The following is a 26,459-nucleotide window of genomic DNA, read 5'->3' as shown; positions in this document are numbered from 1 at the left end:
CTGGAAAGTGGGATTAAGCTGGATGGTTCTTCTTCGGCCGGCACAAACACGATGGGCCGAATGGCCTCCTACTGTGCTGTAAATTTACCGGCAGGAGAAACGCTTTTAGAGGAACTCAGCCGGTGGCAGAGGCCACATACCTGCTCTGGCATCAAGTCCCGTTCACCCATCACCCCTGTGACAGCCCGCCCTCAATTGGCTCCTGATCCCAGAACGCCACCATTTAAAAATTCTCTTGTTCAAATCCCTCCAAGGTCTCGCCTACCTCTGTAAACTCCTCCAACCTTACAACCCTCCGAGAACTCTGCGCCCCTCCAACTCTGGCCTCTCGTGCATCCCCCGCTCAACTTCGTCCCATCATTGGTGGCCGTGTCTTCAGCTGTCGAGGCCCTAAGCTCGGGAATTCCCTTCCTGAAACCTCTCCGCCTCTCCACCTCTCTCTCCTCCTTTTAAGGCCCTCCTTAAAACCTACCTCTTTGACCAAGCTTTTGGTCACCTGTCCTAATATCTCCTTATGTGGCTCGGTGTCAATTTTTGTCTGATAATCGCTCCTCAGGAAGGTCACAAACCTCTACCGTATCCTCCGACTCACTCTGAACAGTGTCACGGGAGGTCCACTTGTTAATGTTTTAAAAGCCCATACTCCTTCCCTACCCAGTCAACAGGTTTTGCAGCAGGAGGAAGTGTAATATCCTCGTGGGAGCACCATCGCACCAGGACCGCAGTGGTTCAAAGAGAAGGTTCACCACCACCTTCTCAAGGGCTACTAGTGATGGGCAATAAATCCCGGCCTTTCCAGTATAGCCCACATCCCCAAAGCAAATACAGACATGCAATGACAACAGCAACTTTATATAGCGCCTTTAACGTAATAAAACATCCCAAGGTGCTTCATAGGACCGTTATCAAACAGAATTTGACACCGAGCCACATAAGTGGTGAATTTTGGTAGGAAGAATGAGGAGAGGCAATATAAACTAAATGGTACAATTTTAAAGGGGGTGCAGGAGCAGAGAGACCTGGGGGTGCGCAGACACTAATCTTTGAAGGTGGCAGGACAAGTTGAGAAGGCTGTTAAAAAAGCATATGGGACCCTGGGCTTTATTAATAGACGCTCAGAGTACAAGAGCAAGGAAGTTATGCTAAACCTTTATAAATCACTGGTTAGGCCTCAGCTGGAGTATTGTGTTCAATTCTGGGCACCGCACTTTAGGAAGGATGTCATGGCCTTGGAGAGGGTGCAGAGGAGATTTACTAGAATGGTACCAGGGATGAGGGACTTCAGTTATGTGGAGAGACTGGAGAAGCTGGGGTTGTTCTCCTTAGAGTAGAGAAGGTTAAGGGGAGAGTTGATAGAGGTGTTCAAAATCATGAACAGTTTAGACAGAGTAAATAAGGAGAAACTGTTTCCAGTGGCAGACGGGTCAGTAACCAGAGGACACAGATTTAAGGTGATCAGCAAAAGAACCAGAAGTGACATGAGGAAATATTTTTTTTACGCAGCGAGTTGTTACGATCTGGAATGCACTGCCTGAAAGGGCGGTGGAAGCAGATTCAATCGTAACTTTCAAAAGGGAATTGGATAAATACTTAACGGGGAAAAATTTGAAGGGCTGTGGGGAAAGAGCAGGGGAACGGGACTAATTGGATAGCTCTTTTAAAGAGCTGGCACAGGCACGATGGGCCAAATGGCCTCCTCCTCTACTGTACCTACTGTGATAAAGACATATTAGGACAATTGACCACAAGCTTGGATAGAGAGAAACTATTTCCGCTGGTTGGGGAGTCTAGGACTGGGGGACGCAGCCTAAAAAATAGAGCCAAGAGTGAAGTTAGGAAACATTTCTACACATAAAGGGCGGTAGAAGTTTGGAACTCTCTTCCGCAAACGACAGTTGATGCTAGCTCAATTGTTAATTTTAAATCTGAGATTGATAGATTTTTATTAACCAAAAGGTAATAAGGGATATGGGGCTAAGGCGGGTTTATGGAGTTAGGTCACAGGTCCGCCATGATCTCATTGAATGGCGGAACAGGCTCAAGGGGCTGAATGACCTACCCATGTTCGTATCTTCCTATGTTCCTATGGCCAAAGTGCTAGGTATTATGGGGCGACTTAAAGGAGGAGAGAGAGAGATGCTGAGCGGTTTAGGGAGGGAATTCCAGAGCTTTGGGCCGAGGCTGCAGTGGTGGAGCGAAGGATATCAGGGATGCGCAAGAGGCCAGAATTGGAGAAGCGCAGAGATCTTGGAGGATTGTAGGTTTTTTTTAATTCGTTCACGGGATGTGGGCGTCGCTGGCGAGGCCGGCATTTATTGCCCTTCTCTAATTGCCCTTGAGAAGGTGGTGGTGAGCCGCCTTCTTGAACCGCTGCAGTCCGTGTGGTGAAGGTTCTCCCACAGTGCTGTTAGGAAGGGAGTTCCAGGATTTTGACCCAGCGACGATGAAGGAACGCCGATATATTTCGAGTGTCGGGATGGTGTGTGACTTGGAGGGGAACGTGCAGGTGGTGTTGTTCCCATGTGCCTGCTGCCCTTGTCCTTCTAGGTGGTAGAGGTCGCGGGTTTGGGAGGAGCTGTTGAAGAAGCCTTGGCGAGTTGCTGCAGTGCATCCTGTGGATGGTACACACTGCAGCCACGGTGCGCCGGTGGTGAAGGGAGTGAATGTTTAGGGTGGTGGATGGGGTGCCAATCAAGCGGGCTGCTTTGTCCTGGATGATGTCGAGCTTCTTGGGGGTTGCAGGGATGGAGAAGGTTACAGAGCTAGGGAAGGGGCGAAGCTGTTGGAGGAATTTGAAAACAAGGATGAGATGAAATCGAGGCATTGCTGGACTGGGAGCCAGTGTAGGTCAGCGAGCATTGGAGTAGGACTTGTTGTGAGTTAGGATATGGGCAGCAGAGTTTTGGATGAGGTCAAGTTTATGGAAGGTGGAAAGTGGGAGACCGGCCAGGAGAGCGTTGGAGTAGTCAAGTCTGGAGGTAACAAAGGCATAGATGAGGGTTTCTGCAGCAGATAGGCTGGAAAAAAAATCCTCGAAGGGTTACTAGTGACTTCCATAAAAATGAAGTGACTCAGTAAAATTAGTTGAGCTCGAAGGAGTGAGGGATGCGACAAAAAAAATGTAGGCAGCGAGTTGTTATGATCTGGAATGCGCTGCCTGAAAGGGCGGTGGAAGCAGATTCAATAATAACTTTCCAAGGGGAATTAAATATAGACTTGAAAAGGAAATATTTGCAGGGCTATGGGGTAAGAGCGGGGGAGTGGGACTAATTGGATAGCTCTTACATGCATCGAATGTCCTCCATCTGCGCTGTAAGATTCTATGAAGCAGGACTTCTTATGCGAGCTCACCTTGGATGAGAGTCACCGCGAAACAGTAGCATGTCGGGGGGAGGCAGAGAAACGCCACAACTCCCATTGCTGGTCACTTGAGAGGGAGGTGGATGGGAGACGCACAGCCTAATGGGATAAATTACAGCGGCTTAACGGAGGTTTTAAATGAAGAAGTGCCTGGAGCCGTCACCCTCTCATAACTAATCATAGTTGACACTGTTCAAGCTGTTGCAGTCCATCATCCTTGAGCTATTAAGCAGGCTTGATTTAACTAAGCCAAAGTGGTGCAGCTCCCCATCTATCCCGGCTGCTTCATTCACTGAACGCAATGACTCTTCATTCAGACGTTGACACTGTATCCCAACTCGTCGGTGCTCTGACAGCTCGGGGCATTCAATTGTAAGAAAGAACTTGCATTTATATAGCGCCTATTCCCGATCTCAGGACGTCCCAAAGCGCTTCGCAACCAATGAAGTACTTTTTGAAGTGCAGTCACTGTTGTAATGTAGGAAACGCAGCGACTAATTTGCGCACAGCAAGATCCCACAAACAGCAATGAGTTAAATGACCAGATCATCTGTTTCAGGTGTTGGTTAAGCTGAGATCTTTTACAAAAAAAAAAGCTGTGCAGATCAGGCCTCAGTTTAATGTCTCATCTGATAGCGCAGGGCTCCCTGGAATGTCAGCCAAGATTTTGTGCTTAAGTTGCTGGAGCAGGACTTGAACCCACACCTTCTGATATCAGAAGGTGAGAGTGCTACCCACTGAGCCAAGGAGGAGCTTCTAGGTCAAACCTTCTTTCAGATAAGATGTTAAACCAAGGCCCCGTCTGCCCTCTCAGGTGGACGTAAAAGATCCCATGGCGGTATATGAAGAAGAGCAGGGGAGTTCTCCCTGGTGTCCTGGGGCTAATATTTACTCCTCAACCAAGATCATTGAAACAGATTATCTGGTCATTGCTGTTTTGGGATCTTGCTGTGTGAAAATTGGCTGCCATGTTTCCTACATTACAACAGTGACTACACTTCATAAAGTACTTCATTGGCTGTAAAGCGCTTTGGGACGTCCTGAGGTGGTGAAAGTTGCTATGGTGGTGGACAATTAAACAACTAACGGGAGGAGGAGGCTCTGCAAACATCCCCATCCTCAATGATGGCGGAGTCCAGCACGTGAGTGCAAAAGACAAGGCTGAAGCGTTTGCAACCATCTTCAGCCAGAAGTGCCGAGTGGATGATCCATCTCTGCCTCCTCCCGATATCCCCACCATCACAGAAACCAGTCTTCAGCCAATTCGATTCACTCCACGTGATATCAAGAAAGGGCTGAGTGCACTGGATACAGCAAAGACTATGGGCCCCGACAACATCCCAGCTGTAGTGCTGAAGACTTGTGCTCCAGAACTAGCTGCGCCTCCAGCCAAGCTGTTCCAGTACAGCTACAACACTGGCATCTACCCGACAATGTGGAAAATTGCCCAGGTATGTCCTGTCCACAAAAAGCAGCACAAATCCAATCCGGCCAATTACTGCTCCATCAGTCTACTCTCAATCATTAGCAAAGTGATGGAAGGTGTCGTCGACAGTGCTATCAAGCGACACTTGCTCACCAATAACCTGCTCACCGATGCTCAGTTTGGGTTCTGCCAGGACCACTCGGCTCCAGGCCTCATTACAGCCTTGGTCCAAACATGGACAAAAGAGCTGAATTCCAGAAGTGAGGTGAGAGTGACTGTCCTTGACATCAAGGCAGTATTTGACCAAGTGTGGCACCAAGGAGCCCTGGTAAAATTGAAGTCAATGGGAATCATCCACAGGATGCACTGCAGCAACTCGCCAAGGCTTCTTTGACAGCACCTCCCAAACCCGCGACCTCTACCACCTAGAAGGACAAGGGCAGCAGGCACATGGGAACAACACCACCTGCACGTTCCCCTCCAAGTCACACACCATCCCGACTTGGAAATATATCGCCGTTCCTTCATCGTCGCTGGGTCAAAATCCTGGAACTCCCTTCCTAACAGCACTGTGGGAGAACCGTCACCACACGGACTGCAGCGGTTCAAGAAGGCAGCTCACCACCACCTTCTCAAGGGCAATTATGGATGGGCAATAAATGCCGGCCTCGCCAGCGACGCCCACATCCCATGAACGAATAAAAAAAATATATAAATGCAATTCTTTCCCACTTCTCCCCTTTCTTTCTTTCTTTCTCTCTCTCTCTCTCGTTCTTCTGTCCTTTTCTTTTCTTTTTCTTTCATTTATCTATCGGCTGGTTATTGTAACAGCTCACCCACTGAAGAGTTTCGCATACCTCTTCCATAAAACCTTCCTGCCATGTAAGCAAAGCCATGAACATCCCTAAGATTGTGTCTTTGACATCACACCATCATTCGCTATCCCTATAAATACCGACCCACTCCCAGGGACCCCATGTAAATACTGACACACTCCCGGGGACCCCCTGTAAATACTGACACACTCCCGGGGACCCCCTGTAAATACTGACACACTCCCGGGGACCCCCTGTAAATGCCGACACACTCCCGGGGACCCCCTGTAAATACTGACACACTCCCGGGGACCCCCTGTAAATACTGACACACTCCCTGGGACCCTGTGTAAATACTGACTCACTCCCGGGGACCCCCTGTAAATACCGACACACTCCCGGGGACCCCCTGTAAATACAGACACACTCCCGGGGACCCCCTGTAAATACTGACACACTCCCGGGGACCCCCTGTAAATACAGACACATTCCCGGGGACCCCCTGTAAATACTGACACACTCCCGGGGACCCCCTGTAAATAATGACACACTCCCAGGGACCCCCTGTAAATAATGACACACTCCCAGGGACCCCCTGCAAATACTGACACACTCCCGGGGACCCCGTTTAAATACAGACACACTCCCGGTGACCCCGTTTAAATACAGACACACTCCCGGTGACCCCGTTTAAATACAGACACACTCCCGGGGACCCCGTTTAAATACAGACACACTCCCGGGGACCCCCTGTAAATACTGACACACTCCCGGGGACTCCGCCAAAATTTTGACAGGTTTTGTGGGGGAAATGTCTGGAATCCCAGTGAGTGTTTATCGTGCTGAAATATTGAGCTGTTTTTGTTGGAACATTTGTTTGCGGAGTGGAAAGCTCATTACTAATTAATGGCTTCATTATCCTATCTCCATAAATTGGTTGTAAAATGTTTAATTAAACATGAAACAAATACCCAGCAGGGTGGCTTTCTCCAGGTTTGAGCAGCTGTCAGGAGTTTTCTTTTGCTGTTTTTCCGGTGGGTTTATTCTCCCGGTTTTTTCATTTATTTGGTCCGGTTTTCCAAGGCTCATGGTAAAATATCAAAAAATAGGGAACCATTTGAGCTGTTGCAGCATCTGTAAAACCACCAGAGTCAAGGGATGAGGGACTTCAGTTATGTGGAGAGACTGGAGAAACTGGGATTGTTCTCCTTAGAGCAGAGAAGGTTAAGGGGAGATTTAATAGAGGTGTTCAAAATTATATAGGGTTTTGATAGAGTAAATAAGGAGAAACTGTTTCCAGTGGCAGGAGGGTCGATAACCAGAGGACACAGATTTAAGATAATTGGCAAAAGAACCAGAGGGGAGATGAGGAGAATTTTTTTTACGCAGCGAGTTGTTATGATCTGGAATGCGCTGCCTGAAAGGGCGGTGGAAGCAGATTCAATAATAATTTTCTAAAGGGAATTAGATATATACTTGAAAAGGATAAATTTGCAGGGCTATGGGGAAAGAGCAGGGGGGAGTGGGACTAATTGGATAGCTCTTTCAAAGAGCCATCACAGGCACGATGGGCCAAATGGCCTCTTTCTGTGCTGTACGATTTTATGAATGAATGATAGCATCGAATAAATACCCCACACTGTAACTGAGCACCAGGGAACGTCTCCAAATAAATACCCCACACTGTAACTGAGCATCAGGGAACATCTCTAAATAAATACCCCACACTGTAACTGAGCACCAGGGAACGTCTCCAAATAAATACCCCACACGGTAGCTGAGCACCAGGGAACGTCTCCAAATAAATACCCCACACTGTAACTGAGCACCAGGGAACGTCTCCAAATAAATACCCCACACTGTAACTGAGCACCAGGGAACGTCTCCAAATAAATACCCCACACTAACTGAGCACCAGGGAACGTCTCCAAATAAATACCCCACACGGTAGCTGAGCACCAGGGAACGTCTCCAAATAAATACCCCATACGGTAGCTGAGCACCAGGGAAAGTCTCCAAATAAATATCACACTTCGCACTCCCCTCTCCCCGGATCCCACTCTCCCAATCCATTCGCCCCAGCTCCCTGTCTCCCACTCCCCTCTCCCTTGCTCCCTGAGAATTTTAATTCATTAAAAAAATCTGGAAATAGATAAAAAGCCGGTATCAGTAAAAGTGACCATGAAGCTGTCGGATTGTCGTTAAAAACCCAACTGTTTCACCAATATCCTTTAGGGAAGGAAACCTGCCGTCCTTACCCGGTCTGGGCCTATATGTGACTCCAGTCCTACACCAACGTGGTTGAATTTTTGATCAGCAAGGGAGTCAAAGGATGTGGGGAAAAGGCGGGAAAGTGGAGTTGAGGTAAAAATCAGATCAGCCATGATCTCATTGAATGGCGGAGCAGGCTCGAGGGGCCGAATGGCCTACTCCTGCTCCTATCTCTTATGGACTCGTCACTGTCCTCTGAAGTGGCCTAGTAAGCCCCTCATTTGAAACAAACTAGGGGTGGGCAATAAATGGCCGGCCTTGCCAGCAATGCCCTTCTCCTGAGAATGAATAAAAAAGGAGAGAAGAGTTTGAGGAACATGATGAGAAGGTTGGAGGGATACGTTTGATGTATAAAAGACTTGCATTTCTTATACTGCCTTTCACAGCCGCAGGGCGTCTCAAAGTGCTTTACAGCCAATGAAGTGTAGTCACTGTTGTAATGTAGGAAAAGCGGCAGTCAATTTGCGCACAGCAAGATCCCAAAACCAGCAATGTGATAATGAGCAGATCATCTGTTTTATTGATGTCAGTTGTCAGATGAATATCAGCCAGGTCACCAGGGAGAACTCTGCTGCTCTTATTTGCAATAGTGGCTGTGGGATCTTTTACATCCATCTGACAGGGCATTGGTTTAATATCTTATCCAAGAGTCAGCGCCTCCTCAGTATTGTCAGCCTAGATTTTGTGTGTAAGCCTCCTGGGGTGGGAGTTGAACCCATGATCTTCTGATTCAGATGCAAGAGCGTCATCCATGGAGCCACGGCTGACGCCTAGAGAGACAGGCTAGCTCAGCTTCTCCTACTACTGCCGCTGCGCCTCTCCACACCTCCCCTGTCACACAGAGCTGCAAAGATACAGCAAATGGTTGTTCAGTACCCGAAGGGTTAAAAAGCTGAGCTAATCCATCCAACCCGACAGCCCAGCAGTACCGCTGAAAGCGTACAATCGGATTGAGTGCTCCGTGTCGATTGGCGAAGAGGCTGTTGCTAGGGGGAAGCTCACAGCATTCTGATCAGCCAAATCCTGCTGCCGCCAGTTAGCTCCCGGCAACTCGATGCTTTGACCCTGAATCGGCAGGGATCCCGGGCCGGGGCAGCGTTCCCGGGGCCGGGGCAGCGTTCCCGGGGCCGGGGCAGCGTTCCCGGGCCGAGGCAGGGATCCTGGGGCCGAGGCAGGGATCCCGGGCCGGGGCAGGGTTCCCGGGCCGGGGCAGGGATCCTGGGGCCGAGGCAGGGTTCCGGGGCCGAGGCAGCGTTCCGGGGCCGAGGCAGCGTTCCGGGGCCGAGGCAGCGTTCCCGGGCCGGGGCAGGGATCCCGGGCCGGGGCATTGTTCCCGGGCCGGGGCAGCGTTCCCGGGCCAGGGCAGGGATCCTGGGGCCGAGGCAGGGTTCCCGGGCCGAGGCAGCGTTCCCGGGCCGAGGCAGGGTTCCCTGGCCGAGGCAGCGTTCCCGGGCCAGGGCAGGGATCCTGGGGCCGAGGCAGGGTTCCCGGGCCGAGGCAGCGTTCCCGGGCCGAGGCAGGGTTCCCTGGCCGAGGCAGCGTTCCCGGGCCGGGGCAGGGATCCCGGGCCGAGGCAGCGTTCCCGGGCCGAGGCAGCGTTCCCGGGCCGAGGCAGGGATCCCGGCCCGGGGCAGGATTCCCAGGCTACACTATTTTCTTCACTCCACCATTGACGGCCGGGCCTTCTGCTGCCTGGGCCCTAAGCCCTGGAATTCCCTCCCTAAACCTCTCTACCTCTCTTTCCTCCTTTAAGACGCTTCTTAAAACCTACATCTTTGACCAAGCTGTCCTAATATCTCCGTGTGTGGCTCGGTGACAAATTTTGGCCTGATTACTCTCCTGTGAGGTGCCTTGGGACGTTTCACTATTTTAAAGTCACTATATAAATGCAAGTTGTTGTTGTTGTGGCAGAGTTCCCAGAGCAATCACTTGCTGGTGCTTCCGAACACAATAATGAGATATTCAAAACTCACTTCTCAACTATCGTGTGTCAAAGATTAAAATATCATTGGGAGGGAGAACGTTTTATACTTGGTTCCAGTTTCTGTATTTAATTGTAGTGTTTCAACCAGGCATTCTATACAATGGGAGTGAATGGGAAGGGGTTTGGTCCATTGGGACTCTATACAATAGGAGTGAATGGGAAGGGGTTTGGTCCATTGTGATTCTATATATTGGAAGTGAATGGGAAGGAAATTTGTCCATTGGGACTCTATACAATGGGAGTGAATGGGATGGGGTTTGGTCCATTGAGATTCTATACAATGGGAGTGAATGGGATGGGGTTTGGTCCATTGAGATTCTATACAATGGGAGTGAATGGGAAGGGGTTTGGTCCATTGGGATTCTATACAATGGGAGTGAATGGGAAGGGGTTTGGTCCATTGGGACTCTATACAATGGGAGTGAATGGGAAGGGGTTTGGTCCATTTGGACTCTATACAATGGGAGTGAATGGGAAGGGGTTTGGTCCATTGGGATTCTATACAATGGGAGTGAATGGGAAGGGGTTTGGTCCATTGGGATTCTATACAATGGGAATGAATCGGAAGGGGTTTGCTCGATTGGGATTCTATATATTGGGAGTGAATAGGAAGGGGTTTGGAGACATTTTAAACACAGAAAATTCTATAGTTTAGTTAAGATAATTATTTATGTCTTTGTTGTGTTACAAACTCTATTTCCCTTGGTTAATCCTCATCTTGGTGAAGAAAGCAAGAGAGTATTTAGAAGAATATCTCCTCTCTTTTATTGGTGGATTTCGCCAACTGTTCAATCTTGATTTGCTGTTTTCCTAAGTCCTTAGTCGTTATTTGTCGTTCGTTCTTCATCCACTTTTCCGATGTTGGTTGATACGTTCAAAGATCGTTTGTGAAAACAAGATTTGAGCAAATCAACATACACTTTCAAGTGTGACGCTTTGAGGTGTGACTTCTGAAGTGTGACGTCTGTGGTTTGATGGACACGGATGCACGCTAGACACAAAGCACTTTTTATAGAAAGAGAAGAAAGAAAGAAAGAACTTGCATTTCTATAGCGCCTTTCACAACCTCGGGACGTCCCAAAGCGCTTTACAGCCAATGAAGTACTTTTGAAGTGTAGTCACTGTGTAATGCAGGATGGATGGATGAATAGATAGATAGATAGATAGATAGATAGATAGATAGATAATGAGCAAATCAACATACTCTTTCAAGTGTGATACTTTGAAGTGTGATGTCTGAGAATTTTTTACAATAACTATAATTGCTGTTAAAACACCCCCAGTTTGTACAGATGTAGTTTCTCACTCTCTCTCTCTCTCTCTCTCTGTATCCGTGCGATTGTGACGTCTCCTGGCTGACTGCTCCCGGGGGTAGCGGGGGAGGGGAGCGTTTTCCAGCCTTGCGCACTCACAAGGGGCATCTTAGCAAATGGAGCATCACCCATAAATGGCATCTCCCTTTCAAAGTGCCTTATCACTTCAGGATAAACGCCTATCTCCTGGTGTGTAAAGCAAGGGAGTGTTTGAGTGGTGTAAAATCAATACCACAAATAAGCAAATCTGTCTCCAGGGCCTTTCAGTAAACTCTTTAGTTGTGAGGGGGGAGGCGTGACTATCAGGCTGAGTAGACATGTCCTCTTCATTCATTACAGTCCAGCTGGATTCCCTCTGGTGAGTTAGACCAGGAAATTGCCATCCCCAGACCATCATTAATTAATAATAAATCCTACCCAAAACACCATTCTTCAAGTACCTTTAAGGCTCTTATGATCCAGCAGTTTCCATAACTTCATTAAAATCAGATCTTTGAATCAAAATTCCAGGAAATAATTCTTTAATTCATAAGATGACGAGATGGAATGAGGGCGACTGGCCCATGAAAAGGTCAGTCATCCATGAAGGAACTACAATCCCCCTTTAAACAGCAACAAATTCTCCTCTTATAGAATCATAGAATTGTACGCACAGAAAGAGGCCATTCGGTCCATTGTGCCCGTGCCAGCTCTTTAAAAAAAGCATTCCCATTCCCCCGCTCTTTCCCCATAGTCCTGCAAATTTTATCCTTTTCAGGTATTTATCCAATTCCCTTTTGAAAGTTACTACTGAATCTGCTTCCACCGCCCTTTCAGGCAGCACATTCCAGATCATAACAACTCGCTGCGTTAAAAACATTTCTCTTCACCTCCACCCCCGCTCTTGATCTTTTGACAATTATTTTAAATCTGTGTCCTCTGGTTACCGACCTTCCCGCCAGTGGAAACAAGTTCTCCTTATTTACTATCTCAAAACCCCTCACGATTTTGAACACCCTGTCACACACCATCCTGACTTGGACATATATCGGCCATTCCTTCATTGTCGCAGGGTCGAAATCCTGGAACCTCCTATCCAATGGCATTTTGGCAGCGCCATCACCACACGGGACTGCAGCAGTTCAAGAAGAAGGCGGCCCACCACCACCTTCTCAAGAGCAATTAGGGATAGTCAATAAATGTCAGCCTTGCCGCATCCCGAGAATTAATTTTTTTAATAAAACAAACTGTTTCTTGAATGATTCCGGGGTTTTTGCCTGGGCTTCTCTCTCTCGGAGTCTCTATCACGTGTTGATCATTCTGTGCATGAAGAAGAGTTCCTGACATCTGACTCTGGTCCCTGATGCATCCTTCCCTCCCTTCCATTGGTGGCTGTACCTTACAGCTGTCTAGACCCCATACTCTGGCATTCCCTTCCTAACTGTGGCTCAGCGGGTAGCACTCTTACCTCCGAGTCAGAAGGTTGTTCCCACTCCTGAGACGCAAGCACATACTCTAGGTTGACGGTTCAGTGCAGTACTGAGGGAGTGCTGCACTGTTGGAAGTGCCATCTTTCGGATGAGACATTAAACCGAGGCCCGGTCTGCCCCTCTCGAGTTAACGTAAAAGATCCCACGGCCGCTATTTCGAAGAAGAGCAGGGGGAATTCTCTCTGGTGTCCTGGGGCCGATGTTTATCCCTTAACCAACATCACTAAAACAGATGATCTGGTCATTACCGCGTTGCTGTTTGTGGGATCTTGCTGTGCGCAAATTGGCTGCCGCGTTTCCTACATTACAACAGTGACTACGCTTCAAGAATTACTTCATTGGCCGTAAAGGGCTTTGGGATGTCCTGAGGTTGTGCAAGATCCCAGAAACAGCAATGAGATAATGACTATGACGAGATAATTGTTTTTATTTTAGTGATGTTCATTGAGGGATAAATATTGGCCCAGGACACTGGGGAGAACTCCACTACTCTTCTTCCAAACAGTGTCTTTCACAACCTCGGGTTGTCTCAAAGCGTTTTACAGCCAATCATAGAATTGTAGAATCATGCAATTACAGCGCAGGAGGAGGCCATTCGGCCCATCGAGCCTGTGATGGCTCTTTGTAAGAGCAATCCAATTAGTCCCACTCCCCCGCTCTTTCCCTGTAGCCCTGCAAATTTTTTCCCTTCAAGTATTTATCCAATTCCTTTTTGAAAGTTGCTACTGAATCTGCTTCCACCGCCCTTTCAGGCAGCGCATTCCAGATCATAACAACTCGCTGCGTAAAAAAGTTTTTCCTCGTGTCACCTTTGGTTCTTTTGCCAATCACCTTAAATCTGTGTCCTCTGGTTCGCGACCCTTCTGCCAATGCGAACAGTTCCTCTCCATTTACTTTATCTAAACCCGTCATGATTTTGAACACTTCTATCAAATCTCCTCTTAACCTTCTCTGCTCTAAGGAGAACAACCCCAGCTTCTCCAGCCTATCCTCGTAACTGAAGTCCCTCATCCCTAGAACCATTCTAGAAAATCTTTTCTGCACCCTGTCTAAGGCCTTCAAATCCTTCCTAAAGTGCAGTGCCCAGAATTGGACACAATACTCCAGCTGTCCTCATTACAGCCTTGGTCCAAACATGGACAAAAGAGCTGAGTTCCAGAGGTGAGGTGAGAGTGACTGCCCTTGACATCAAGGCAGCATTTGACCGAGTGTGGCACCAAGGAGCCCTAGTAAAATTGAAGTCATTGGGAATCAGTGGGAAAACTCTCCAGTGGCTGGAGTCATACCTAGCACAAAGGAAGATGGTAGTGGTTGTTGGAGGCCAATCATCTCAGCCCCAGGACATCGCTGCAGGAGTTCCTCAGGGCAGTGTCCTAGGCCCAACCATCTTCAGCTGCTTCATCAATGACGTTCCCCCCATCATAAGATCAGAAGTGGGGATGTTCACTGCTGATTGCACGGTGTTCAGTTCCGTTTGCAACTCCTCAGATAAAGAAGCAGTCCATGCCCACATGCAGCAAGACCTGGACAACATCCAGGCTTGGGCTGATAAGTGGCAAGTAACATTCGTGCCAGACAAGTGCCAGGCAATGACCATCTCCAACAAGAGAGAGTCTAACCACCTTCCCTTGGCATTCAACGGCATTACCATCACCGAATCCCCCACCATCAACATCCTGGGGGTCACCATTGACCAGAAACTAAACTGGACCAGCCACATAAATACTGTGGCTACAAGAGCAGGTCAGAGGCTGGGTATTCTGCGGCGAGTGACTCACCTCCTGACTCCCCAAAGCCTTTCCACCATCTACAAGGCACAAGTCAGGAACACTCTCCACTTGCCTGGATGAGTGCAACTCCAACAACACTCAAGAAGCTCGACACCATCCAGGACAAACAGCCCGCTTGATTGGCACCCCATCCACCACCTTAAACATTCACTCCCTTCACCACCGGCGCACTGTGGCTGCAGTGTGTATCATCTACAAGATGCACTGCAGCAACTCGCCAAGGCTTCTTCGACAGCACCTCCCAAACCCGCGACCTCTACCACCTGGAAGGACAAGGGCAGCAGGCACATGGGAACAACACCACCTGCACGTTCCCCTCCAAGTCACACACCATCCCGACTTGGAAATATATCACCGTTCCTTCATCGTCGCTGGGTCAAAATCCTGGAACTCCCTTCCTAACAGCACTGTGGGAGAACCGTCACCACACGGACTGCAGCGGTTCAAGAAGGCGGCTCATCACCACCTTCTCAAGGGCAATTAGGGATGGGCAATAAATTCTGGTCTTGCCGGCGACGCCCACATCCCATGAATAAATTTTTTAAAAAGCTGTGGCTGAACCATTGTTTTATAAAGGTTCAACATAACCTCCTTGCTTTTGTACTCTATGCTTTGATTTATAAAACCCAGGATCCCCTATGCTTTTTTAACCGCTTTCTCAACCTGTCCTGCCACCTTCAACGATTTGTGCACATACACCCCCAGGTCTCTCTGTTCCTGTACCCCTTTTAGATTTGGACCATTTAGTTTATATTGCCTCTCCTCATTCCTCCTGCGAAAATGTATCACTTCGCACTTCTCTGTGTTAAATTTCATCTGCCATGTGTCCGCCCATCCCACCAGCCTGTCTATGCCCTCTTGAAGTCTATCACTATCCTCCTCACTGTTTACTACACTTCCAAGTTTTGTGTCATCTGCAAATTTTGAAATTGTGCCCTGTTTACAGCCAAATCCAAGTCATCAATATATATCAAAAAAAGCAGTGGTCCCAGCACCGACCCCTGGGGAACACCACTGTACACCTCCCTCCAGTCCGAAAAACAACCGTTCACCACTTCTCTCTGTTTCTTGTCACTTAGTCAATTTCGTATCCATGCTGCCACTGCCCCAATGAAGCACTTTTGAAGTGTAGTCACTGTTGTAATGTAGGAAACGCGGCAGCCAATTTGCGCACAGCAAGATCCCACAAACAGCAATTTGATAATGACCAGGCCATCTGCTTTAGTGATGTTGGTTGAGGGATAAATATTGGCCCAGGACAGTGGGGGGAACTCCCCTGCTCTTCTTCTGAATATTTCCATGGGATCTTTTACGTCCACCTGAGAGGGCAGACGGGGCCTTGTCTTGCCGGAAAGACGGCACCTCCGACAGTGCAGCACTCCCTCAGTACTGGAACTGGGAGTGTCAGCCTGGATTATGTGCTCAAAGTCTCTGGAGTGGGATTTGAACCCATGACCTGCTGACTGAGAGGCGAGAGTGCTGCCCACTGAGGCATGGCTGACAGCTAAATATTCAAATCTTTTTTTGAAAAAAAAAATACCCTGTGCATCTCTGAAGAAACAACTTAAAGTCAGAAAGGATTCTCCTGTTGCCGTGTTTGTTTAATAAACTGTTGCCAACCCCCACACTTCAGGTTGCAATCAGAGACTATTATTTATATCTATTTATAGCAGCAATATAAACTGTACGGAACCTGCACTAATTACAGGAGTATCGATGTAAAAGGCATCATTTAGTCTGAGAATTTCTTCAGTATCTGGGCAAACCCTTTTAATTCAGGACTTTGTGGCCTCTTAGTCGAGTCTCATTCCATTGATGAACTGCTTCTTGATTCCTTTATATCCTGTCTTGCGATCCATTTGCCGGGCTATGGGGAAAGAGCAGGGGGGAAGTGGGACTAATTGGATAGCCTCTTTCACAGAGCCGGCACAGGCACGAGGGGCTGAATGGCCTCCTTCTGTGCTGTAAGTTTCTATGATTCTATTTATTGCAATCTTCCTTTAACTCCAAAGATAATTCTTACCCTCCTCTGTGTTTCCCTCCTCTCTGATGATACCTATCTTGGTTTAGATTTTATTCCATGCACTGGGATTCTATTTACCAACCCCTCACCCTGGTCCCTGCACTGCGCACCTTTGCTTATTTCTGAGAGTACACAAACACGCACGGGAGGAAGGTTTGCTAATTACATGTGGAAGCTACACTGTTTGATGCTTCCTGTGTTGCTATGACACTCCACTGTCCGCTATTGCAACTGAGGTTTGTAGAGTAAACAAGTTAATGTCACTGTTTAAAGAGCAGAGGACTATCATAAACGGTGATAAGAGACTAGTCCACTGAAAACGTTAAAAACCGGAACAGGCAATTAAGACCAATAAACTGTTTCCCGTTTGAGAGATCAATCCCCACCTACTCACCGTCTCCCCATATCCCTCAATCCCATCTATCCACCGTCTCCCCATATCCCTCAATCCCACCTACTCACCGCCTCCCTATATCCCTCAATCCCACCTACTCACCATCTCCCCATATCCCTCAATCCCACCTACCCACCTTCTCACCATATCCCTCAATCCCACCTACTCACCGTCTCACCATATCCCTCAATCCCATCTATAAACCGTCTCCCCATATCCCTCAATCCCACCTACTCACCGTCTCACCATATCCCTCAATCCCACCTACTCACCATCTCCCCATATCCCTCAATCCCACCTACCCACCTTCTCACCATATCCCTCAATCCCACCTACTCACCGTCTCCCCATATCCCTCAATCCCACCTACTCACCGTCTCACCAAATCCCTCAATCCCACCTACTCACCGTCTCACCAAATCCCTCAATCCAACCTACCCACCTTCTCACCATATCCCTCAATCTCAACTACCCACCTTCTCCCCATATCCCTCAATCCCACCTACTCACCGTCTCACCAAATCCCTCAATCCCACCTACTCACCGTCACACCAAATCTCTCAATCCCACCTACCCACTTCTCACCATATCCCTCAATCTCAACTACCCACCTTCTCCCCATATCCCTCAATCCTACCTACTCACCGTCTCACCAAATCCCTCAATCCCACCGACTCACCGTCTCACCAAATCCCTCAATCCCACCTACCCACCTTCTTATCATATCCCTCAACCCCACCTACCCACCTTCTCACCATATCCCTCAACCCCACCCATCCACCTTCTCACCACATCCCTCAACCCCACCCACCCACCTTCTCTCCACATCCCTCAACCCCACCCACCCACCTTCTCACCATATCCCTCAATCCCACCCACCCACCTTCTCACCATATCCCTCAACCTCACCTACCCACCTTCTCACCAAATCCCTCAACCCCACCCACCCACCTTCTCTCCATATCCCTCAACCCCACCTACCCACCTTCTTATCATATCCCTCAATCCCACCTACCCATCTTCTCACCATTTCCCTCAATCCCACCTACCCACCTTCTCACCATGTCCCTCAACCCCACCTACCCACCTTCTCACCATGTCCCTCAACCCCACCTACCCACCTTCTCACCATTTCCCTCAATCCCACCTACCCACCTTCTCACCATGTCCCTCAATCCCACCCACCCACCTTCTCACCATATCCCTCAACTCCACCCACCCACCTTCTCACCACATCCCTCAACCGCACCCACCCACCTTCTCACCAAATCCCTCAACCCCACCCACCCACCTTCTCACCATATCCCTCAACCCCACCTACCCACCTTCTCACCATATCCCTCAACCCCACCTACCCACCTTCTCACCATATCCCTCAATCCCACCCACCCACATTCTCACCATATCCCTCAACCCCACCTACCCACCTTCTCACCATATCCCTTAACCCCACCCACCCACCTTCTCTCCATATCCCTCAACCCCACCTACCCACCTTCTTATCATATCCCTCAATCCCACCTACCCATCTTCTCACCATTTCCCTCAATCCCACCTACCCACCTTCTCACCATGTCCCTCAATCCCACCTACCCACCTTCTCACCACATCCCTCAACCCCACCCACCCACCTTCTTATCATATCCCTCAATCCCACCTACCCACCTTCTTATCATATCCCTCAATCCCACCTACCCATCTTCTCACCATTTCCCTCAATCCCACCTACCCACCTTCTCACCATGTCCCTCAATCCCACCTACCCACCTTCTCTCCATATCCCTCAACCCCACCCATCCACCTTCTTATCATATCCCTCAATCCCACCTACCCATCTTCTCACCATGTCCCTCAACCCCACCTACCCACCTTCTCACCATTTCCCTCAATCCCACCTACCCACCTTCTCACCATATCCCTCAACTCCACCCACCCACCTTCTCACCACATCCCTCAACCCCACCCACCCACCTTCTTATATCCCTCAATCCCACCCACCCACCTTCTCACCATATCCCTCAACTCCACCTACCCACCTTCACACCATATCCCTCAACCCCACCTACCCACCTTCTTATCATATCCCTCAATCCCACCTACCCATCTTCTCACCATTTCCCTCAATCCCACCTACCCACCTTCTCACCATTTCCCTCAATCCCACCTACCCACCTTCTCACCATATCCATCAATCCCACCTACCCACCTTCTCACCATTTCCCTCAATCCCACCTACCCACCTTCTCACCATATCCATCAATCCCACCTACCCACCTTCACACCATATCCCTCAACCCCACCTACCCACCTTCTCACCATATCCCTCAACCCCACCTACCCACCTTCTCACCATATCCCTCAACCCCACCCACCCACCTTCTCACCGTATCCCTCATCCCCACCTACCCACCTTCTCACCATATCCCTCAACCCCACCTACCCACCTTCACACCATATCCCTCAACCCCACCTACCCACCTTCTCACCATATCCCTCAACCCCACCTACCCACCTTCTCACCATATCCATCAATCCCACCTACCCACCTTCTCACCACATCCCTCAACTCCACCTACCCACCTTCTCACCATATCCCTCAACCCCACCTACCCACCTTCTCACCATATCCCTCAACCCCACCCACCCACCTTCTCACCGTATCCCTCAACCCCACCCACCCACCTTCTCACCATATCCCTCAATCCAACATATATTTTTGCTGTTCCCCTACTTTCTCCTCCCAGTGTGGACTACATGCGCCGAAATGGCTTGTTTCTGTGCTGTGTTTTCTGTGTAATATAATGAGGTCGTGTTCAAACATGGTCTTCCTGATTCTCAGTGCGAGTACGGCAGCTTCTGATCAATCTCTCTCTCAATCCATTCACTTCCAAAGGCCACGCTCTAATTTAGAAGAATTTCAGTTGTCAAGGATGCTCATCTGTACGCTCACAATTAAAGCACTGATGATTTACTGAATCGTGAAGGAGCTGTCTGACTGAAGGTCAGGTATGGAATCAATACTCTCGTTAATCCGGCCCACATTCACGTGAATCAAGAGAAATTTTAGCCAAATAATTTTGTCAACGAATGTTGGCTGATCCTGATCCGGTCTCTAATTCAACGTTTTTTCCTTAAATTGCGCACCCTGTGATTGGCCAGAGCTCGGAGAACTGGAACAGTCCGAGGTCTTTCAGGGAATAAAAAAAAAGAGCTTGCATTTATATAGCGCCTTTCACAGCCTCAGGATGTCCCAAAGCGCTTTAGAGCCAATGAAGTCCTCTTTTGAAGTGTAGTCACTGTTGCCGTGTAGGAAACGCAGCGGCCAATTTCTTGCACAGCAAGATCCCACAAAGAGCAACGAGATAAGAAGTTTTCAAGTGATGTTGGTTGAGGGATAAATATTGGCCCAGGACACCGAGGAGAACCCCCCCTGCTCTTCTTCCAGTCGTGCCCAGGGGATCTTTAACATCCACCTGAGAGAGCAGGCGGGGATCTTATCCGAAAGATGGCACTTCCGACAGTGCAGCACTCCCTCAGTACTGGCACTGGGAGTGTCGGCCTGTATTGTGTGCTCAAGTCTCTGGAGTGCGGACTTGAACCCATGACCTTCTGATTCAAGAGGCGAGAGAGTGCGACCCACGGAGTCACGTCTGACAGCAAGCTTTGATTTTAACAGCCTGTAAATTACGGGAGGAAGGCAAGACTGTGAGGGGTGAGGAATTCCACAGTTTTTAGAGTAGGAACATAGGAACAGGAGTAGGCCATTCAGCCCCTCGTGCCTGCTCCGCCATTTGATAAGATCATGGCTGATCTGTGATCTAACTCCATATACCCGCCTTTGGCCCATATCCCTTAATACCTTTGGTTGCCAAAAAGCTATCTATCTCAGATTTAAATTTAGCAATTGAGCTAGCATCAATTGCCGTTTGCGGAAGAGAGTTCCAAACTTCTACCACCCTTTGTGTGTAGAAATGTTTTCTAATCTCGCTCCTGAAAGGTCTGGCTCTAATTTTTAGACTGTGCCCCCTACTCCTAGAATCCCCAACCAGCGGAAATAGTTTCTCTCTATCCACCCTATCCGTTCCCCTTAATATCTTATAAACTTCGATCAGATCACCCCTTAACCTTCGAAACTCTAGAGAATACAACCCCAATTTGTGTAATCTCTCCTCGTAACTTAACCCTTGAAGTCCAGGTATCATTCTAGTAAACCTACGCTGCACTCCCTCCAAGGCCAATATGTCCTTCCGAAGGTGCGGTGCCCAGAACTGCTCACAATACTCCAGGTGCGGTCTAACCAGGGTTTTGTATAGCTGCAGCATAACTTCTGCCCCCTTGTACTCCAGTCCTCTAGATATAAAGGCCAGCATTCCATTAGCCTTCTTGATTATTTTCTGCACCTGTTCATGACACTTCAATGATCTATGTACCTGAACCCCTAGGTCCCTTTGGACATCCACTGTTTTTAACTTTTTACCATTTAGAAAGTACCCTGTTCTATCCTTTTTTGATCCAAAGTGGATAACCTCACATTTGTCTACATTGAATTCCATTTGCCACAGTTTTGCCCATTCACCTAATCGATCAATATCGCTTTGTAATTTTATGTTTTCATCCACACTGCTTACAATGCCACCAATCTTTGTGTCATCGAAAAACTTAGATATGAGACTTTCTATGCCTTCATCTAAGTCGTTAATAAATATTGTGAATAATTGAGGCTCCAAGACAGATCCCTGCAGGACTCCACTAGTCACATCCTGCCAATGTGAGTACCTACCCATTATCCCTACTCTCTGTCGCCTTTCGCTCAGCCAACTTCCTAACCAAGTCCGTACTTTTCCCTCGATTCCATGGGCTTCTATCTTAGCTAACAGTCTCTTATGTGGGACTTTATCAAATGCCTTCTGGAAGTCCATATAAATAACATCCATTGATATTCCCCTGTCCACTACTTTAGTCATCTCTTCAAAAAATTCAATCAGGTTTGTCAGGCACGACCTACCTTTCACAAATCCATGCTGGATCTCTCTGATTAACTGAAAATTCTCGAGGTGTTCAGTCACCCTATCCTTAATTATAGACTCCAGCATTTTCCCCACAAAAGATGTTAGGCTAACTGGTCTATAATTCCTTGGTTTCCCTCTCTCTCCTTTCTTAAAAAGCGGAGTGACATGTGCAATTTTCCAATCCAGAGGGACAGTCCCTGAATCTAGAGAACTTTGAAAGATTATAGTTAGGGCATCTGCAATGTGCTCACCTACTTCCTTTAAAACCCTGGGATGGAAACCATCTGGTCCTGGGGATTTGTCACTCTTTATTGCTATTATTTTCTTCATTACTGTTGCTTTACTTATGTTAATTTTATCGAGTCCCTGTCCCCGATTCAATATAAGTTTTCTTGGGATTTCCGGCATGCTATCCTCTTTTTCGACTGTAAATACTGAGGCAAAGTAATTGTTCAACATGTCCGCCATTTCCCCATTGTCAATGACAATATCCCCACTTTCAGTTTTTAAGGGGCCAACACTGCTCCTGACCACCCTCTTTTTCCTAATATAACCATAAAAGTTCTTCGTATTGGTTTTGATATCCCTTGCGAGTTTCTTTTCATACTCTCTTTTTGTAGAGTCGGAAGCAAGGAAGCCGGGAGGAGGGTGAGTGCATAGGTTGGAAAATGTGTACACAAAATCACAGGGTGACTAATTCTGTAGAAATCAAGGTTATGCTCTCATGTAGACTCAGAGGATATCAGTTTCCATGGCAACCTTCAGGCATTGACATTTTCCCAGGCAATTCTCTGTTATATTTGAGAAACAGATCATAAAGAACACAAATTACCGGTCTAACGTCATTTGATGATTTCTTACCTCCCCTTCCCCCTCCTCCCCAGTTGACCTGTTGCCCGGGTAACAGAATTCCGGCCTGGAAAGGTGGCTTTGGGGCAATATATTGATGTTTGCCTTTGAAGCATGCTCTGAAAAAAGAAAACAGATCGATGGGGCCAGATTGATCGTGAATATCCACTGGGCTCAGTTGCGAGCGCTCTCATCTCTGAGTCGTAAAGTTGTCAGTTCAAGCCGTACATCGGGACTTGAGCCCTAAAATCTAGCCTGACGCACCACCGTTGGGTGTCAGCCTTGGCTCAGTGGGTAACACTCTCTCCTCTCTGAGGACACGGGTTCGAGTCCCACTTCCAGGGACTTGAGCACGTAATCCAAGGCCGACACCCTTCAGTGGAGCGCTGCACTGTCGGAGGTGCTGTCTTTCGGATGAGATGTTGAACCGAGGCCCCGTCTGCTCTCTCGTGGACGTAATAAGATCCCGCGGCTACTATTTCGAAGACGAGAAGGGGAGTTCTCCCTGGTGTCCTGGGCTAATATTTATCGCTCAACCAACATCACTAAAAACGGGTTATCTGGTCATTATCTCAATGCTGTTTGTGGGATCTTGCTATGCGCAAATTGGCTGCCGTGTTTCCTACATTATAACAGTGACTACACTTCCAAAAACAAAGTACTTATTTGGCTGTAAAGCGCTTTGGGCCATCCTGAGGTCGTGAAAGTCGCTGTAAAAATGCAAGCCCTTTTCTTTTAGTGCAGTGCCATAATATCAGAGGTGCTGTCAGATCAGATGTTAAATCGAGGCCCTCTCAGATCCCAAAGAAGTGCAGGGAGTTCTCCATGTGTACTGGCCAATGTCCCTCTCTCAACCTGCATTGCCAAAAGAAGAGTCGTATTACCTGATTAATTCAAATTAATTGCTATTTGTGGGATTTCCCTGTCTGCAAAATGGCTGCCATGTTTGCCCACATTACATCAGTTACCACACTTCGAAATAATTCATCGTGCGTGAAATGCCTTGGCATATTTCTGATCGGTCTACTAAAGAACTATGATAAATGCCAGGCTTTCATTTCCAAAGACTTTTTCTCCCCCGTGAATCCACCGTTGCAGTTTTTTTGCTTTTCTCGTCTTATCTACTTTGAGGCCTAGTTGAGTCAGGCTGTCCTGTAATCGGCAGCTTTAGGCCCGTGAGTTCTCGTTTTAAACTTGAAGAGGGTGAGTCTTTAGGCACCGGATTTCGAATGCTGCACAGCCGGGATTCAAACACACGACCTTTCAAAGAGCGTATGATTTTTTTTTTAAAAAAGAGGAAAATCTCCTGTTGACTCAGAGATGGGAGAGTCTGACTGTTTCTCCACAGCATTGATTTACAAAAGGGGCCACTTCAAACTGCGGGAGTGAACTGGGATATCGAAAATGACCTTTAACAATTCACAGTTTCTCCAGCAATTTAATAATTCATTGGTGGGGGAGACCTCCCCCCAACCCCGACAGTGCTTGTTCCTGTTACAGTGTAGTTACTATAACAGAGGTTTATCTGCTGCTGGCGGAGAGCTTGCATTTTCCATCTGATTGCCACTAGATTAGACCCAGTGCTTCAACCATCTGCTGAGTGTTTCATGGAGCCGATACAAATCAGAGAGTAGTGGTGAACGGTTGTTTCTCGGACTGGAGGGAGCCCTTCGAGCCTGCTCCGCCATTCAATATGAACATGGCTAATCCTCTATCTCAATATCATATTCCCACTCTCTCCCCACACCCCTTGATGCCTTTCGTGTCTAGAAATCTAGGCTAACCGGTCTGTAGTTCCCTGTTTTCTCTCTCCCTCCTTTTTTCAATAGTGGGGTTATATTTGACACCCTCCAATCTGCAGGAACTGTTCCATAATCGATAGAATTTTGGAAAATGACAACTAATGCATCCACTGTTTCCATGGCTACCTCTTTTAGTACTCTGGGATACAGATTATCAGGTCCTGGGGATTTATCGGCTTTCAGTCCCTTTAATTTCTCCAGCACTATTTTTTTACTCATACTAATTTCCTTTAATTCCTCCTTCTCACTAGTCTCTTGGTTTCCTAGCATTTCTGGGAAGTTATTTGTGTCCTCTTCTGTGAAGACAGAACCAAAGTATTTGTTTAATTGCTCTGCCATTTCCTTGTTCCCCATTATAAATTCTCCTGTTTCTGACTGTAAGGGACCTACATTTGTCTTCACTAATCTTTTTCTTTTTACATACATGTAGGAGCTTTTACAGTCCACTTTTATGTTCCTTGCAGGTTCACTCTCATATTATATCTTTCCCCTCTTAATCAATCTCTTGGTCCTTTTTTGCTGAATTCTAAATTGCTCCCAATCCTCAGGCTTGCTACTTTTTCTGGCAACTTTATTTGACTCCTCCTTGGATCTAATATTATCCTTAATTTCTTTTGCTAACCATGGTTGGGCCGTTTTTCCTTTTGTGTTTTTGCGCCAGAAAAGAATGTATAATTGTTGCAATTCATGCATTCCTTCCTTAAATGTTAGCCATTGCCTATCCACCGTCATGCCTTTTAATGAAGCTTCCCAATCTATCATAGCCAACTCACTCCTCATACCTTCGTAGTTTCCTTTGTTTAGATTTAGGACCCTAGTTTTGGATTGGACTACTTCACTTTCCATCTTAATGAAGAATTCTATCATGTTATGGTCACTCTTCCCTAAAGGACCCTGCACAACAAGATTATTAATTAACCTCTTCTCATTGCACAATACCCAATCTAGGATAGCCTGTTCCCTGGTTGGCTCCTCAACGTACTGGTCTAAAAAACCATCTCGTACGCACTCCAGGAATTCATCCTCCACAGTATTATTGCTAATTTGGTTTGGCCAGTCTGTATGTAGATTAAAGTCACCCATGGTTACTGTAGTACCCTTGTTACATGCATCTCTAATTTCCTGTTTGATCCCATCCCCGACATTACCACTACTGTTTGGAGGCTTATAGACAACTCCCACCAGTGTTTTCTGCCCCTTGGTGCTTCTTAACTCCACCCAGACTGATTCTACATCTTGATTTTCTGAGCCGATATCCTTTCTCACTATTGCTCTGATTTCATCCTTTACTAACAACACCACCCCACCTACTTTTCCTCTTTGCCTGTCCTTCCTAAATATCGAATACCCTTGGATATTCAGTTCCCAGCCTTGGTCACCCTGCAGCCATGTCTCTGTAATTGCAATTATATCGTATCCCTTTACATCTATTTGCGCTGTTAATTCGTCTACCTTATTACGAATGTTTCATGCATTCAGATACAGTGCCTTTAGATTTGTCTTTTTAACATTTTTGGACATCTTAACATTTTTTTGTACTCTGGCCCTATTTGTCTTACTATTTTTTTCTTACCCGGACCCTATTTGTTGTCTTTTGTTTGTACGCTCTGTCCCTTCCTGACACAATCTGGTTATCCTTACCCCAATCACTTTCCTGCGCTGCTTCTTTGTCTTTTCTCTTTAGCATTCTAGATTTCTCTCCACCGGGACCCTCCCCCTTATTTAGTTTAAAGCCCTATCTACATCCCTGGTTATTTCCTAGACTGAGATTGATAGATTTTTGGACTCTGAGGGAATCAAGGGGTGTGGGGATCGGGCAGGAAAGTGGAGTTGAGGTCAAAGATCAGCCATGATCTTATTGAATGCCAGAGCAGGCTCGAGGGGCCGTATGGCCTACTCCTGCTCCTATTTCTTATGTTCTTAACGCAGAGAAGTGTGAAGTGATGCATTTTGG

At 47.6% G+C, this 26,459-nt stretch overlaps 1 protein-coding gene across 2 annotated transcripts in view; it reads left to right on the top strand.

The window, feature by feature from the left end:
* Window positions 1-26,459, top strand: part of tmem198ab (transmembrane protein 198ab) — a 99,337-nt gene that overhangs the window by 52,680 nt on the left and 20,198 nt on the right. Inside the window, exon 4 of one of the 2 annotated variants that reach the window (XM_067986748.1) lies at window positions 19,739-19,851. The exons of the other annotated variant lie outside the window; for it this stretch is intronic. The gene's annotated coding sequence lies outside the window, so the exon portion shown is untranslated. The remainder of the gene's footprint in view (window positions 1-19,738; window positions 19,852-26,459) is intronic. 2 annotated transcript variants of the gene reach the window in all.

Source organism: Heptranchias perlo, chromosome 7 (genome assembly GCF_035084215.1).
Source record: "Heptranchias perlo isolate sHepPer1 chromosome 7, sHepPer1.hap1, whole genome shotgun sequence".
Classification (NCBI taxonomy): Eukaryota; Metazoa; Chordata; class Chondrichthyes; order Hexanchiformes; family Hexanchidae; genus Heptranchias; species Heptranchias perlo.
Note: the sequence above shows the minus strand (reverse complement) of the source record. Positions and strands in the feature narration are given on the sequence as shown.